The 16,302-nt window shown below is 35.3% G+C and overlaps 1 protein-coding gene across 4 annotated transcripts in view; it reads right to left on the reverse strand.

Annotated features, from left to right (window-relative positions):
• The window catches only part of AKAP6 (A-kinase anchoring protein 6), a 271,026-nt gene that overhangs the window by 124,210 nt on the left and 130,514 nt on the right, over positions 1-16,302 (reverse strand). The gene's annotated exons all lie outside the window — the stretch shown is intronic.

The raw sequence follows: 16,302 nt of genomic DNA on the forward strand, positions 1-16,302 counted from the left end.
ACAGTGGATGGACGTAATACTCATGACAAACTGCAGTGTCTTCTGCATATAAACCTTACTTCCTGTCCCACTGTTTACTTCTCTGTATTGCTTCAATTCATTACCTTTTTATCATTGCTTTTTCAATTTTGCATCAGATTCGGCCTGCTTCAGATGCCTCCCTTCTCCACAACTTCCCTATTTCAGCCTACACAGTTCCAACAGGAAAATGTGAAAGGACTGTACTAATTCAAATACACATGACTTGGGCTCCTTAAGTTTTAGGGTGCATTGCCATGACGCATACGTGGCATGCTACCCCCATTGTTGTTGTTTTCCTCCATTTCTCCAAGATGCTACTACCAGGACTATTTGTTACCATTTGCCATGGTATGTTTCTCCATACACATCAGTTCTGGCTACCCTTAAGGACTGCTTAACTTTATTCAAGTTAATGGTTCCTTTGCCTTAATTTAGACCATCACATGGAAAAAATCATGTGTAAGCACTTAATTGGTGAAGACTTTAAAGTCTTTTTCCTTTGCCTGGCAAGTGCTACACCTCCGCAGCTATTCACCTGTGTGTCTTCCATTAAGGTCTCCTTAAAAGGAAAAAGCTGAGGATCAGACACCCAGAAGCTGTTAACTCTTAGTGATATTGGGCTTAGACAAGAGACAGAAATAAGATAAGAACAATTGACTTAACCTATCTTTTTTTTTTTTTTAAACATACAGATTAATTTAGTCCAGTAAAAGATATCTGAGGAGAGTTTCACTGAGGAGATACACTGAGAAAAAAGATACACTGAGGAGAGTTTCAAGTAAAAATCAAAGGCATCATGGAGCTGTGAGAAGCAACAGCTACACCACGAGCTGGCACCAGAGGACCAGGGGAGATGGGAGAGCCCTCCTGCAATTGCTGACATACTGAAGGTCCTCTGGCATGCAGCAGAATATTGGGATAAAGTCTGAATCTCAACAGGCACAGAGAAGAGGATCTCACTTCTTTTGTTTGTTTGTTTTTACAGTTGAAGTCATTTATCTTGACTTCCATTTATTTTCAGTTTTGCACTGGGTTTATAGTTTGACAGAGCAACGTGAAACAGAATAGCAAATTGATGACAATCTTCAAGTATGTTAAAGCTTGTCACACGGAATAAAGTAACGATTCCCTGTGTCTTCTGGGCATAGGACAAGAACTATTGTGCATAAACTGCTGTGAGATAAATTTGGGCAAGACAGTAGGAAAAAGCTTTCAGGTTTATTAAGCATTGGAATAAATTGTTTTGGATGTTAAAAAATACCCATCACTGGCTGTTTTTAAGAAAAATGTTGGACAAATGTATAGTTGAAACAGTTCAGACGTGGTTATTTTTTACTTTTTTTTTTGTGTGTGTGCATTGGGCAGGGTAGAGGACTAAATGACCTCCTGAAATCTTTCTTAGTACTTTGTTCTATGATTTTATGAAAATGTCATAAATGTATGAAGCAGCACTACAAAGGCTTGCACATCACTTATTAGAACCTGTCCTGTCCCAGTTAAAAGGCTAATACATTAGAGCACTGCAACAGGCAGGCAGCCCCAGGAAAATGGTCTAAAATACTCAAGTAGTCCTTTGCATGGAAATATGCACACACCACTTTACAATTTTTCAAGAGGAGTCAGCATCTCAGCAAATCACATTGTTATGTTGTGTTATGATGCATGATGTTTTCATAACGATGTGACATGTCTAAATGACAAAAACCTGGCTTCCTACCAAAAATGTAAAGCAGTTTACTTTTTTTTTTCCACAGGAAAAAAGCCATTATCAGTTCATATAAAAAAATTCCCTGCAAGAAAATGGCAGCAGACCAATTTAGTACAGAGTATTCCCCAAATCCATAATTACGAGAAAACAAAGAAATTCCACGAATTTTAGAAGCAGAAGATGTTTTTATAGAACAGTGGATCATTCTATGCAATAAAACTACAGAAATATAAAACAAACAACCAAACTGTAACTCGATCATCATCCTGGAAGTTTTGGAAACAGATATAATATCACCAAAACCCAGAATATTTTTTCTCTAGTAAGGTCACAAGTAATTGCCACAAGTAATTGGCACTAATAGTAGTAGTAACTGAGGTTTGCCTGTTCTCAATTGGAATTGAAAAAACCACCAATAACCTGACAGATAATAATACAATAAATTACTGCTATTTAGCATTATTGTTTTTATTTGCTGCATTAATATGAAAGCGTAAAAAAATCTTTTGGATAACGTGCTCCTTTGTTATAAATAACTCAACCCAGATTCTTTTCTCCTAGCAACTTTATAAGACTGCTAGATCTCTCTTACTGTCACAGTTTTTCATAAACACAATATAGCTTTTGGCTCTCAAATTGTACCTTGAAAAGTTGCCATGACAGCATGGAGGATTCTGTTCAGCTTGCTGTCCTCTGTACGCTGTGCTGTTCCTTCCTACCAAAGTCTCTTAGCACCTGCCCAGACATGCACCAAGCAATGCGATTAGCTCCTATCATATCATTCATTCTTTTGCTCATCATTCCACCGTGTAAATGAAGTGTTTAGTGTTTTGTTCTGGTAGTGCCTTTGCTGCTGTTATTTTAAAATGTGTTACTATGTTAGGTTAGAAAGGCAGGGACAAAAAATTCTGTTGCAAGACTGGAAGGTGGCATGGGATGCAATATTCCTCTGGTCCCCAGAGAGTTCGTTCCAGAGTCTCATACCACTTCTCCAGCCCTCCAGCACTTTAGACCTACTTGGCAGCCTATTCTTAAAATTCTCTAGAGAAAAAGACAACACAGAAAGATGGAGTAGGAGAGCCACAGATGTATTTGCTCAATCCTTCCACCTAGTAGCTCATACTGCAGGTTCCTTGGAGCCCCAGCCATACCCTAACCCTTCCAGTGGCGGAAAGAACAATAGTAATACTGCCCCTACTTACTTTTAGCATGAAACTCTCTCTATAAAAAGTACTTAGCTTAGTATAAAAGTACTTAGCTTAGCTTAACTATAAACTCAATTCAGAACAAATTCAGTGCCTCTTCCACCATGCATCAGGTTTGTGAGACAGATCATTTTAGGCATCAAAGGATTTTTGCTTTAATTTAGCAAGTCTTTTGAGATCATATGCAACCTTATTTGTAAAAAGATGTTCTTTTTGCCTCTGAAAATATACCATCTGCTTTTGCTATGGGTCAAGCCAGGATTTGTTCCTGAATCAGTCACCCAACCCTAATTCTAATAGAATACCTCTGAATAGTTTTATACTAATAACTGCTCTGTAGAGACTCTTGAAATTATAATATATTAAACACCCATCAGCCTATCAGAAGAACATGTAATTTTATGTTCATTACTTCTTGGTTCCTGACTATAGAATTTGGATGGTTGCACCTCAATTAAAAGTTGAATCAAAGTTAATATAATTTAAATAAAAACTTCAATAAAAAGTTAAAGTTCTGTTCTTAATAGCATTAATACCCTCTAATGACCGCTACGGTCATTACCACTAGATAACTGACCTTCTTGAACCTCTCTTCACATAGAAACCTTTCTCCCAACACAGTCAATTATTTAGCAGTAATGAGTGCTCTGTAAGAGATTATTGTTTAACCAAGTACCTTGACACACTGCTTTTTCCCTGTTATCTCTATTCTTCAACAAATGGTACATTTTTTTTCTATTATAGACTTTTCAGTTCTGAGGATAGAAGGCTGTGGTCTTATTCTTTCCAATGCAGAAGTTCACCATGTAATTGGAAAAACTTCAGATATAATTAAAATCTTGAAAATTAGGGTGCTCTGAAACTGCTTGTGAGCAGCAACTGTGGCCCTGTAAGACACAGCAGTTCTGAGGGATGGTCTGAGATACCTAGGGAAAATGAGGAAGGAAAAAAGAAATATTGTTGGGGATGAAAGGACACAGGACTCTCTGACAGCATGTGGACAAAAGCAGGAAAAAAAATAAAGAATTAAAAAAGGCAAAGATTCAGAAGTATAAAAGATATGAAAAGGAAAAGTGAATGAAAGAATAAATAGAAAAAGAAGAGCAAGGGAGGGAAGGGAGACAAAATCAATTAAATTTGGGTGGACAGAACTAACTTTCATAAAGAAAAATCCCTTTGGTAGAGTCCTAGAAGCATTAAATATTAAGGGATCTTTGTAATTCTGGAAGTGTGAAAATTACTGGCTGAGCGAGCTCAACGCAAGGCTGGAAGGCAAAACTCCTGAATTCTAATTCCAGCTGGTCTAATGACTCTTGCTCTAACTGTGGAGAAAGCTCTTCACCCCTCTGCCTCAGTTTCTTTATCTGTAAAACGTAAAAATACCATTTTTTCAAAAGACATTCTGGGGCTAAGGTATGTTGTGCTTCAAAAAATCAAGTATTAGTAACTACTAATGCCATCAACTGTCTCTTCTTCCTCATACCTTTCCTAAAGACATCAGGTAGGTTATTTTGATTTCAAGTTTTTAATAAAACTTTCATGAAGCACCTATCAATTCAAATGTTCAGACTGAAGTATCTCAAGCATTTTGCACAAATTCAGTTGGATATAACATTTAAAAAAAAAAAAAAAAGAAAAAAAAAGCAGCCCTCTTGCCTAATCGAGTTAAGAGAGAAAGCATATTCTCTCCATTGGTTTATTTTGAATGTTCTACTCACTGTTGCTCTCCCTAACTCCTCTACACGTGAAGGGAGCTATAGTCAGATTGCAGAACAGAACTAGATGAATCTAGTAGAAACACCAGTGTTCTATACTTACAAATAAGATAAAAGCCAGATACTTAAAATCTTCCTGGTACTTCTTAGACTTTACTTGCTCTGTGAGAGGGTATTGTGGCACAAAATACAAGAGAAAAGAGTCCATGTAATGTCTCAATCCTGTATATGGAAAAGAATGCCCTACAATGAGTCATTTACTCATTTAAAAGCAGTAAATAGCTTTTAACATCTTGGACAAATTCCCATCTGCTCTCTGCTTCCTTAAAAAAAGGCCTTGAAAACCGAAAGGAGGGGAAGTGATACATTTTGCTATTGCCAACACTAATGCTATTTAGGCAACAAAGGAGGTATTTGTTCAAATGATTTTTTCTACACTAATTTCATGACATTGCCTAAAAAATCAGCTTTATTCATAATATATCTCTTACGCTGGTTGAGGTTTCTGCTGTAATGGAGCTACTCTGCTAAGGGGACAAGAGAGCACAACAGGCAAGAGACCTTCAAAGCAAACTGCTTACAACATCTCCTATGTTAAACTGGTTAAGCTCAATTTTTTTCTTGTCAAGACTGTAGGAAAGTATAATACTCTGTTCAGTTCTGGAAAATACTACAGGTAGGATTGCTGTATATAGAACCCTGTCAAGTAAACAGTTTACTACACTGGAAGAAAATGGAGCAAGAAGGGATTTTTTTTTTATTATTTGTATAAAATATATTGTCCTTCCAGGCTCTACTGAAATAGTTTCTATTTAATTGCAGAGAAATCCTAAGAAGGTTACAGCAGTGAAACATTAAAATTCTAAGGGCAACTAATAACATTAAAACTTTATAGCCCCAGATAGAATAATTTAGACAAAAACAACATGAACATATGTTTTGTGTAATAATAACAAACATTTATAGCTGTCAAGAGAGAAAAACACAGGTTTATGCACACCTTAATGGCGTGCATGGGTGAGCATGAGTATATTTAAAACATAATATATTACAAAATTGACAGCAGGCATGACTCTTCTGGGTACTATGTTAAATCAATGAATAAATTACCAAAAGTGTGCTGTGGCTGTTTGGATGTGTAATTGAGCTTAACGTATGTAGTGTTATTTCAAAAGAAACTGTTCAAGGAGTTTCTAGACCAATCCACTATGCATCTTTACTAAGCTGTTTACAAATAACAATAAATGAAACTGTCTCACAGTAGGAAGGAAGTTTAGTTATACACATTACGTAAATGTAATAAAAGTTAATTTTAATATGTTTTTCAAGAATTAAAAACAAACTTATAATAATATTGCTAGGAATCAGAAATCAACATTTTTCATGTTCAGCTTTAGATTTATTTAAATTAGCTTATGCTCTACAAACAAACGTCTTTGCAGCAAAGGAGCATTTCATGGAGCAGCTCCACTGAGATAAATATGGATGCTTCATCTATCCTGAAGAGTAAGCATCGAGGCCCAAATGAATTAACTAGCAAAAACATGAACGTAAATACATTCCATTTTTTCCCTTAATACAGGGCTTGTCTAACAGATAAACAATGTATTTTTAAAATGTTTTATTATAATAGAAACCTGTGAAAGTAACTTTTAAATCTTATTCTTGTTGACTAGTTAAAAACAAAAAATAACAGGCATTGCAAACTAGCCCATTAATTGTGAAACGTAGAAGAAAATAGCAGGCATATACTTCTACTCCTTGTTTCAAATCTGTTTCATCTTACTGTTCCCAGAGTCTATAAAAGACTGATCCTATTTTCTTGTATTTCTCTTTCTGTATTGCTGTTCTAGTACTAGTTGGTTATTAAATAATGTATTTTCCTCCGTATTTTTCTCTCTGCTTTCTCCCCATTTTTCTCCGTTTCATAAGGGATGATATGACCTGTCAGCATCAGCCATACTTGTGATGTTCTTAGGGCTCATAAACTCACAGATTAACTTTGCATTCAGTTCTAAATGCATGGCTCTTTTCTATAACACGATTGTAAAGAAAAAGAGGATGAAGAAATGAAGTGTACATGCCCAGATGAGCTATTCTTTCTCTCTGGCCTGATGATGGTTCATAAAGCATGCTATGGGGCGATTATAAAAGAATATGGCATACCACCTGTCTCCGGGTCAGAAAGCCCTTTCTTCATTTAAAGCCATCTTAGGTTAACTGTCATTAATGTTTACAGCTGCCCATGGGATATGTCTAAGTACACTACTACAACATCTATTTTTTGCAGTTACTTCCAGGTGTTTAAGGAACAAGTCTAAATTTCTAAATGCGATGCAGTTCCCACTTCATCTCCTAAATTAGTTACATTACCCTGGGTAAGTATAATTATCAATAAATTAGGAGCAACTGAGATGTTATAGGGAAGGTTTAATTAAAAAACCTGGCAAAGCACTGTAAAATTGATACAATAATAGTATTATTTACAAGTTACTAGAGCTAACATACAAACCTGCATATGCTTTTACTATAATCATCTTGAAGTCTTTTAATAGGTAAGTCCAAGTTTCGGCAAGTGTTCTACTGAAAATGCTGTTTATTTTGTCATATTGTAGACACACAAAAAGAAGTCAGGTCACACAACACTCAGCACTGTATTCTGTTGCTTACTAATAGATTAGCTTAAAAAAGTAGCAAAATCTGTAACATCACTCTGAATCTAAAGTTTAAGGGTAGTCAAGTGTTTTATGCCACAAGACATTTAAGAACAAGCCAGATTTAAAATGCAGGATGTCCAAGTAGATTTCTCCTTCAAACATTCTTTTACCTGATCTCCCTTTTGTGACCACCCCAGTGAAGAATAGCTGCTTTATGTATACAGCTGAGACTAGAACTGAAAGATTCTACAGATTAAATCATTGCTAGAAAATGTTGTTCTGAAAGACTAAAATAAGAACTGAAAAAAAGGAAATGCCACCAAATCATACTGAATATAAATGTAATTAAAATATTTTTAAAAGAATAAAAACATGCAGAAGATAAAATTTACCTTTATCTAATAGTATCTTTGTTCACATCAATGTTCCTTTTGTTCTCTATTACACATTTAATCACTCTTAGACATCAACCATAACAGTAAAAACTCAAATACTGAGCTGATAATTAAACGCAGTAATATTTATAAGATGTTAGTTTATTCTGTAGATATGAACACTTAATTTAATGCACAAATACAATGAAAGTAATATTTCTTTTGAAAGATCAGAGGAGTGCCATGCCAGTCACTCTTGAATTGCATAAAGGAATAATTTTTGTTTTCAGAGCGGTAATATAATTTTAATAAAATGACAAAGATAGAATGCTATTAACAGAAGAAACAATCTTTAGTAATGACAACTGGCAATAGCATCTATATTAAGCTGTCATTTATAAAGTACAGGGGGTTTAGGAGGTGGTATCAAAAGGTGAAAACAAGCCTTATAAACGCATTAAAAAAAAAAAATGGTGGAACAGTCTGGCACCAAAAAAAGAAAGCATCTCAGTACATGATGCAAGCTAAGTTTATGCCACTCGACCCTGCACTACCAGAACTAAAATAATCCAAATAGACTAGTGAAGAAAGTAAAGGAAACCTTGTAAGCCCAGCTTCTAGCTCATATGCCACAATATCTGAACAGTCCAAAATATTTATCGTGATGACTGGTAAATAGCACATTCAAACTTTATGGCTTATTTGAGCTTAGCAGAACCCGCTGGTCTGCAAAGCAGCTCCTAAGTCTGTAAAGAGCTGGTTTTCACTCCTGACTGCACATCTGCCCGAGCCAGGTTCTGACCAGGACGAAGTGATGCTCCCAGGGAGAAGAGTCCCCACACATGCCTGTGTTTTGTTTGGCTTGTGATCCTGTGAAATCATGAACTATTCTGAAGAACAACAGACAGCACAGAGTGCAAGGAAGCAGAAATAAGAAATGAGGAATGAAAGCTAATTGAAAAGATAGAAAATTTCCAATAACTTGCTTCATTAGTGACTACTATCTATCACTATCATTACTATCACTATTTACAACCACAAACTTGTTCCACCAAGACATTTTCAGTCAGCTAGGCTTCCTTCTTTCCATTTGCTTATTTATGAATTTGTTTTAGTGCATTCCATCATTTTCTGAGTTAAGACGCAATAAGATAAATGAAAAAGGCTTTGTTTCTTCTGTGGCTGTACGAACTTGGCTTTGAATGGGCACACAGGATCCTGAATGCACAGGGATAAAAGGGAGAACAGCAAGACCTCTGGTAGACTATCCTGCCTTCACTGGTCAAAGAGACACAAAATTTCTGCTTTACAGTAGGAGATGACCAATTTTCAGTAAAATGAATCTGTGCATTTGTGCATGTGTGTTACTAGAAACTCATTAAATGTGGATTTCTCTACAAAACTGAGACGCATGTGAAGTAGGCAGACGGGAATGAGAGAAGTCTTCCACCAATATTCACTACTGAAAATACTTACTATTGAAAATAACAGAACAAAAATGCTTCAGTACAGTTCCATAGAGAAAGGAGAAGGAACAGACACGGGCAAAAATATAAAATAAAGGTCTTTGGGTGGTTAATACTTAGTTTAAGTCACTTAAGATAAATGTGTTCATACGAATACATGCACAAATACACTGATGTGTTTACATTTTCAAATACAGGCCAAACCCAACTGGGAGTTCTGGCTAAATAAAACTTGTCAGAGTTGGTCCGGTTATGCATGTAAAGTTACGATAGCCTAATATACTTTCAGAGTTTCAGATAATAGTGTTCAAAGATTCAAATAGCATTATGATAAAATTTGCCCCTTGGGCGTATGTCAGTTTAAATATCTGTTCTCATCAAGTTCTCAGTCTGCACTTGTTCTCAGTGGAGTGATATAGATTTAAAGCATCTTTCAAACTGAACTTGATCTATGTTTTAATAGAAACTAGCCTTCCTTATTCTTAAAGTCAAAAATAATTTTTTTGCTACTGTTTCAGCATAACTGCTTCAATTAAAAGTGATGGCTGTTAAAGAGCCTACAGCTGCCAAAATGTAATCAATACACAGCATCTAGAATCAGCACTGTGTAAAAATGATAGAAGCATACTATAAAGACCACAGATACTCTGGAGTCCTTGTTCACATCTTCAATTAGTATATGACTTTTGATATTTTTGCAGTAAATATTAGAATATGTTGGATTAAAAATGTACATGTTTTATAACAGGATGAATATTGTACCTAATTGTAGATGTAATTTATCTCTTTACATTTTATACTTTGTAGCTAGCTTAATAAACCAGAGAGGAGGTTACTTTTAGATTAAGTGGAAAAAAATGAGGAGCTCTGGTACAGTTTTAGAAATCTGGCATGTTAAAGATTATTATGTCAGGTACCAGGAAATAGTGTCAGAAAACTCTGTGAGCTAAAATGGGAGCCAAGTTTGCTTAACTAAGACTTCAGGGACACAATTTCATGAAAAACTAGCAAAATATTTATTTAACCAGTGATATGGAGAAGTTTCAACAGAGCTCATGTAACATGAAGAGGTTTAGGATGGAGCACCTACTCAGGTCTTCTGCTATTGCAGCCCAAACACTGGCTGCTTAGCTTCCTTCCTCTCTCTCCTCCTTGAAGGGAGGCTCAGAGTTAGACACAAAATTGTTCCTCCTGCCCACTACAAGACACGGAATTAACAACTTGGGAGAAACAGCTTTTAGGAAATATCGGAGAATCTACCATATGGAAGCTGTCTGCATATCCAAAAGCCCTAAATCTTCTGTTGGGCACCTTTGATGTTTTTGCTTTCAATCATTCAAAAATAAATAAATAAAATATGTGACTACACTTATCCTAAAACACTTTTCTGGTTCTTTTTATTTGTCCACTCTAACATGGTCTCTGAAGTCCTTCCTGAAAATCCTTTCTGTTACAGAAATGACTAGGTCTGTACACATTCTAGCTGATGTCTGTAAAATTAAAATACATACATTACAAAGCAAGGTATTAAAAATTAAGCAAACTGAGCAACCTGAAGTTTCTAGCTACATTGAAAGCCACAAATATTCTTTCTTATTGCTTTGTTCTTAGGTTCTTTTCATTGTTACATCAACAGAGCTTGTTTTGATTAGCTTGTGAATTCTTAATACATGTTTTCAATCCTGAATTTGGATAACAACTAATACAAAAAAGAACTCAGTTGTATTTCTTAAACTAAAAGAAAGTCTTATTCTGTGCAAGACCAACATTTTGCCTACTGGTTTACGGAAGGATTTTGTAAATAGCACTACCTTTTCTATCCATTTTACCACCTCATCTATGGTTCAAACCCCCACCATAGAACCTGACAGAGCAAGAAAGTCACATCCTGAGATATCTCAAACCAGGAAAAATAATCATTGTATATGCATTCTTTCCTAATATGGCAAAATTCATGGCATTGTTTGTATGTAAGAGTAGGATCACAGTATCTTTAATCCAGACTTCCAGAGTTCCAAAAGATTCAGAATTGAAATGTCACATGAATGATTTTAAACCGTTCAGCTGTTAGGCACAATAATACTCTATTTATGTACAGACAGCATTATAAATATTCAACAATTTAAAGACTATGCCTTGATGGCAACATAGCAGAACCTTCTGTTCTAATTACAGGAAATCACTTTCCTTATTACCAGCTTTTGAAGTAGTGAATGGCGAGCTACTGACTTGCTGTAATACTTTTCAGCACAGGAATACTTTGTACGGTATCATAAGGTGATATTCAGCAATGAAAAGTAGTAGCTAGTTAACTGTGCCCAATCCTACCCAGTTCTAAACATAGGACACTAATACATTCAGCTAAAACTGCGAAGAATGAAGGTGGCAGACGGTAATTGGTTATACTGAGTAGGCCTGGATAAAGGTGGTTGGAAATTCAGGTTAATGTCTGATCTACAAGGTGTTGCATTCACAGCATAGAACTTCCTCATGTGTAGATGGCAATGTGGCTTGTTATGGACACATTAGAGAAACTAACTTCTACTAAAGTACCTATACCAACTTTCCTTGTACATCTTCCAAAAAACGATTGATTAAGCTATGAGATAACCATAGACCAGGAGGGCATGTGTATCACGAGATGAAATTCCTTTTCCATATGTCTGTACAATATCAGAGATGGAAGTCTGATTTCCATTTCATTATCTTTCAAACTGTTACTGATGAAGTGATGGCTATTTACGTGACATTTTATGCCACAACATTAGATACAGGATTGAATGCATGTATCTGACCCTGAGTTTGTGAATGTGGAAGAGAGAGACTGCAAGTGAAATAAATTCAGTTTGGAGTCCCCTGTGACTTAAGAAACTCCAGCAATCTAAGTAAAATTACCCCTCTAGCATACGCTATTCCTGCCCTTTTGCCAGAAGCAACTAACTAAAGGAAAAGAGAATGAAATCCGGTTACATATGCCAATACATGTGCCATTTGACAACTTCTAAGTACCAACCACTGCAATACTATATGCAATACTCCAATATACAGTGCATCAAAACCTCAATTTTCAAAGCAGTTATATAAGTAAAAACACTAGATTCTGAACTCAGGCTTTCTGTTGACAATATGTGAGAAGACTATTCCAATAAAGGACTTTCCCTGTTTTTAAATAATGGAAGATAACAAAAACCATACCAGTGTGTTGGCTTCAATATTACTGTATATGCATCATGCTGATGTCTGCAGATTAGAAATCTAGTACTGATGAAAAAGACACTGAGAAAAAGCAAAATATCTAGTCACAAATACGATATTTTTCTGCACTAATTTCAAAGATGCCAAAACACTTCATTTGTACAATCCTTTTACATCAAAGGACAAGTTACAAGTCTGAAGCAGTAAAGAAAGGTCTGTTACTATCCCCAACCTTCACTCTGTTTTGCTGCCCTTTTTGCAAATTTAGCCTCACATTAAAATACCAAGAAGATGTCACGGTTCAGACTGCAGTGTTTATTCCACCCACTAGGTCTGAGACCAGCGTCACAATTAAGACTGTCAAGGACAGTGCCCAGAATCACAAACTGTTGTTAGATACTAAACACCTTCAACAAGTTTTCATTTTTTTCATGAAAAACACTTTTTTGTATACTGAAGACTGTTTAGAATGGCTGCAGAAACTTTAAACTTATGCACAACTGAGTGGGAGATTTCACTGGAAGTGTGGGATGTTTAATTACATATCAAGGGGAAATTACACTGGTTTTCTTTTTCACATTTATACAGAGGTTTGTTTAACCACTTCAAACACTTATCCTTAGAAGAGGATCTATCTACTAATTCTGTGATTTTAGGTTTACTTTATTAAATGTATTTTTATTTCTTCTTCTAATATTATTCAAAACATTACTGCTTCTATCATTAACGTGCTGACAGACGTGCATTATAGAGTTAAGAAAATCTTCTCAAGAGTATTTTTTACCTGTGACAACTAAGTCAGATTTCAATGTTCTAAGCATTAAGCCCAATGTCTTAACCAGTTTCATGCTTATTTCTCTGAAGCTGGAATGGAAAACCACAAATATTTTTACAGTAATTATTCTGGAAATGAACACATTAAGAAGTACAAACTACATACATATTTCTAGTGTGCACCATTTTTTAATGTACCAGCTTTTAGGTTCTCATATTGTGCTCTGAAATGTTACATAAAACTTAATCCAATTTCATTGCAAAATAAAAATGGACAGACCCAAAAATTATAGTCATGAGCTAACTATCCAAATGCATACTGTGAATAGAACTTATATCCGGTCCTAAGAATACTATTCCATACTATTTTGACTGAAGGAGAATGCCCATTACGAACAAATGTTATTAAGACTTGTATGCTTTTAAAATACATTAATTACATGGGTAACTTAAAGCTCTTCAGAAAGCAATGAACTTTTCCACCAAACTACAAGTTAAATAGGCCAGTATCATACTCAGGCACCAGGTAATAAAGTACATTATTTTTCGATACTGTTGTTTATTGAGAGCAACAGTGTCCCAGTGGGCCTTTCTCTATGGAGAGGTGGTGGCCACATTACAAAGATGTCAGTTACAAAACAAGGGGTCTGAGACATCGCCAGAAGGTGAAAAAATATAGATCATACCTGTGAATCATAAGATCATAGAATCATCTAGGTTGAAAAAGGCCTTCAAGATCACCAAGTCCAACCATCAACCTGGCCTACTGTGTCCCATCAGTAAACCCCTTACTGACACATCCACAGATCTCTTAAATACCTCCAGAGATGGGGATTCCGCCTCACATTCCCTGGGCAGCCCATTCCAATGCCTGACCAAATGGTAAGTCTTATGGTAGAGACCAAAATTTGTATCAGGTAATTTAATGGCCACATCATTTAAACTATAAACTACTTAGAAGCTTTCCCAGTTTGGTAAAAAAGAGTTAATTACCAAGATGTATTCAGGAATATCTCAATATACAAAGTTACTCTATTCTGGTACTTATGCTGATGTATCACAAAGATATAAAAACATTCCTCCTCATTTCGAGGTATTTTGGAATTTTACTTACTATTACCATCAGGAGAAAACCCCTATTGTTAACTAAGTGTCCAGGATTCTGAAAGGATGACAGTTGTATTGTATGAGACATTTACCACTAGTAATGTTAGATCTTTGTTAAAATGTATAGTAGCAACTTGAGATTTATTTTTAAACATACTTCTCAATGGGGTAAAAAAAAAACACAAACCTTACATAATCCAATTTAAGATGAATACAGTAGTCATTTGTTTATTTAAAAAAATAGTTTCAGTAAATACATAAAAGGAGATCTCATTGCATTTCTAAGAGATAACGCAAAAAAATGAAGTACATTAGAAGAGTTTACATATCAGCAATATTGAAAATCCCTTAAGTCTTCTATAGCAATCACCACCACACTGACTTTAAAAGTATAAACTACTAAGAAACTTACATACAATTAAATCAAATCTCATAATCAAAATCTGAATTCTTCAACACAAATATGGATGATGTATTTCTAGGAGTGAAAAATCTCCCTCTCTCCCTTCCACTTGCTTGCATAAAAGATGCCACAGTGCTATGAAAACACGCTTAAAAAGTCCTAAGGGAAAGGTTTCCTAGGGTCTTTGAAATTCCTCCTTTTCCTATTTCTTTACAGATTTCTAACACCAACCCTGTTCTTGTAGTTTCTCAAACAAGGCAAAAAGAAAAATACCCTCTAGATATAATCTTTAGATTTTCTATTATACGTCTCAGGTTCCTTTTGGCTTTTGAAGTAAATGCAAACTGAAATCTACAGTTATATTACCAACTGTATTTTAATTTTAGTTAGTCTTTCAGCATGAAGTATATATGGTATTTGACAGCACTATTGGCCATTCTTACAAGAATCATATAGGGATGTGATTTAATTAATGAACTAACCTGAAAATACTTTTTGGTGGATCATGTGTGTCACTTATGTTTTTATTTATACAGCTGTAGACACAAAAAAAGCATTGCTTCAGGTTCCTATCTCTATGGTAAAAAGCACAGGGCAAGGAGCTACTGCTTATCTATAAAAATTTACTGTAACAAAAAACATACCATCATTTTTCCCTTTTCAAGCAAATATAATCATATTTATAATCATTTTGAGCTAGAATTTCCATAATTTTCATAGCAAAATCAAGCTGGATTTTAAAACACTTTTTATGTAGTAATTTTGATCGAACAGTTAGTCTTTGAGCCATGGATGAGTCAAGCTGTACAGAGACAGAGACATATTACTCGCAGGTGTAAACCTACCTTTGAGCTAGTCCATTTACTTTAACAGACCTAACTGTGAAAATGAGAGTTCACCACCACCTAATTCCTAAAGTAAAAGCTATATGACACAAGAGCATTCTCCACCATGGAAGTGACTAGGCATATTAATTCAAACTCGTCTCCTCCAAAGAGGTGTGTGTTTTTTTTTCCTGTATTTTTGTTTCAGTTGTACTTGTCTCTTCCTCTGCCATCTCTAAGATTATTCTTGCTGTGTAGAATTATGGTAAGAAAATATCAGAACATTCAGTATAATCCTAGCCAAAAGCCACTGCACAAACTGCTCTCTGGAAAGCACTGAACACCAATGCAAAGAATTGTCTGGCATCACAATCTGAAAATCTACTCAGCACAAACATCTGTCAGTTCTAGAAACAGAAATCTTGAATTTTTCTATAAATTTCAGCCTACAGCATCTCAAGACGTTAGTGCTACTGGACTCCCTGCTGCATTATTCTTTGCTTAGAATGCAATGGAAAAATCAACACCTTCTAGTGCAGCCTCCCAAACACCTTTTCTACTGATAGTAATAAAAGGGCATGTGCCCTATATCAGAAATTTATATTGTGTGTATTGTCCTTACACTTCTTGTACCACATTGAATAAGCATGCTTAGTATTCAAAACGCTCTTACAAGTTTCAGGTTGGTAAGTACTATAGCCCTCTTTGATAATTAATATCCACAAAATGATTATAGGTGTTGATACTTTATTCTTAAAGTACTTGTTGTATTCAGCACATGCACTATTATGTAGAACTTAGAGGAAAAAGATTTGTGAAAAGGCATATGACCTTCTTCCCACTACAATGGCCA

The sequence above is a fragment of the Cygnus atratus genome, chromosome 5, assembly GCF_013377495.2.
Source record: "Cygnus atratus isolate AKBS03 ecotype Queensland, Australia chromosome 5, CAtr_DNAZoo_HiC_assembly, whole genome shotgun sequence".
In the NCBI taxonomy this organism is placed as follows: Eukaryota; Metazoa; Chordata; class Aves; order Anseriformes; family Anatidae; genus Cygnus; species Cygnus atratus.